Consider the following 2,500-nt stretch of genomic DNA (forward strand, 5'->3'; position numbering starts at 1 on the left):
CAAGTCCCACTGATTACCGCCCAATTTCCATAACTCCCATATTATCTAAAGTTTTTGAACGTCTTCTGGCAAAACGTCTTAATAGGTTTGCTGAAGGTAATCATCTACTCCCTAGTTTGCAATTTGGTTTTCGTAAAGGCCTTGGAGCATGTGATGCCCTTCTTACAATCTCCAATGCTGTACAGAAATCCCTTGATTGTGGTCGGGAAGTTCGTATGACTGGCCTTGATTTTAGTGCTGCCTTTGACCGTGTTAATCATGAGGCCCTTGTTTTCAAACTGAAACAGTTGGGAGTGGGTGGGTCGTTTCTTAGCATTATTATTGATTTTTTAAGTAATAGATCTCAAAGAGTTGTTGTTGATGGGCACCATAGTGATTATAGGAATGTGATATCCGGTGTTCCACAGGGTAGTGTTCTTGGCCCATTACTTTTTATACTATATACACATGACATGTGGTTTGGCCTAGAAAACAAGCTTGTTGCATATGCAGATGATGCTACTCTCTTTGCATCAATTCCATCCCCTGAATGTAGATCTAGGGTTGGTGAATCCCTTAATAGAGATTTAGCTAGAATTAGTGCATGGTGCAAATTATGGGGTATGAAGTTGAATCCTAACAAAACTCAAAGTATGATTGTAAGTAGGTCAAGGACGGTGGTTCCTCAACATCCGGATCTCAGTATTGATAATGTTTCTTTAAATATGTATGACTCTTTCAAAATTTTAGGTGTGATTCTCGACAGTAAATTTACTTTTGAGAAACATATAAGGTCTGTGTCTTCTTCAATTTCACAAAAAATAGGCTTATTGAGAAAGTCTTTCAAGATTTTCGGTGATCAATCTATTCTGAAGAAGTGTTTTAATTCTTTCATTCTACCTTGTTTTGAGTATTGTTCTCCTGTCTGGTCTTCAGCTGCTGATTCTCATCTTAATTTGTTGGACAGAAACTTACGGTCTATTAAATTTCTTATTCCTGATCTAGATATTAATCTTTGGCACCGTCGTTCAATTAGTTCATTATGCATGTTGCATAAGATTTTTCACAACTCTGACCATCCTTTACATTCAGATCTCCCTGGACAATTCTATCCTGTTCGTAATACTAGGCAGGCAGTTAATTCTAATAGCCAGGCCTTCTCCATCACGAGGCTCAATACTACGCAGTACTCTAGAAGTTTTATTCCAGCTGTGACCAAGTTGTGGAATGATCTTCCTAATCGGGTGGTTGAATCAGTAGAACTTCAAAAGTTCAAAGTTGGAGCAAATGCTTTTTTGTTGACCAGGCGGACATAGTCTTTTTATAGTTTATTTATGACATATTTGTTTTTGATGTTGTTGATAGTTTATTATATGACATGTCTGTTTTGACGTTGTTTCTTATTTTAGAATGATTTATTGTTAATTTGTTCTCTTCATTTATTTATTTCCTTATTTCCTTTCCTCACTGGGCTATTTTTCCCTGTTGGAGCCCCTGGGCTTATAGCATCTTGCTTTTCCAACTAGGGTTGTAGCTTGGATAGTAATAATAATAATAATAATTGGCATACTCCATGGTGCGCTAAAGCATTATCGGCTTCAGCAAAGATGAAATTTGAAAATATTTTTCGGCCGATGTCAGTTAAAAGAGTCGTATGCTGTTTGTAACATAAACTGTAGATGCATTTCATATAATTATATAGTTGGAAAAACAAGGAGAAAGACAAAAACCCTCATTATCACCCAATTCATTTTCCAACACCCTTATTAGTGAATATATTTCAAATAAAAATGAAGCTTCATGGAACCATCTAGAAGTTTTTTCTTGCGCCAAGTAATGTTACAGATTTTTTCCTAAGTAATTTTCCTTTTTGTTACGTACCATACATAGAAAGATAATGACTCGTAAACAAACAAATCATCAAAATTGCTAATGGAAACCAGATTGGAGTGTATATGATATCCTTGACCTCAACGCAATCTGCTCTCAAGCGATTCATGGCATATTTCTTGGTGTCTAGAAGGCTTCGCATTTCCAATCTTAATGAACCTAATTAATTCCCTGCATCCATTATCACTGATTATTGCTTCCTCCAAATGACTCCCGCTGAATGAAAACCAATGGAGAAAGTATACGTATAAAGCAAAATCATGGATATAAATATGAAGGAATAACTTACTTATTTTTCTTATTAAACCAATATTTCGAGTAGATGCTGCTCTATGCCAGACCTGCTAAAGAATTTTAAATAAGTAAACGCCAGAGATAATCATAGGTGTAATATTATTGCTTTAAACATGTCGTGTTCCAGGGAGTTCAAGATGTATTTGACAGTGAGGCTTGTAATATCTTTTTGTCTGTAGCCATCCCTTGTAAATAAAGCGGCATAGTTTTGATATATATATATATATATATATATATATATATATATATATATATATATATATATATGTATATATATATATATATACATATATAAATACATATATATATATATATATATATATATATATATATATAT

This window comes from Palaemon carinicauda, chromosome 12 (genome assembly GCF_036898095.1).
Source record: "Palaemon carinicauda isolate YSFRI2023 chromosome 12, ASM3689809v2, whole genome shotgun sequence".
NCBI lineage: Eukaryota > Metazoa > Arthropoda > Malacostraca > Decapoda > Palaemonidae > Palaemon > Palaemon carinicauda.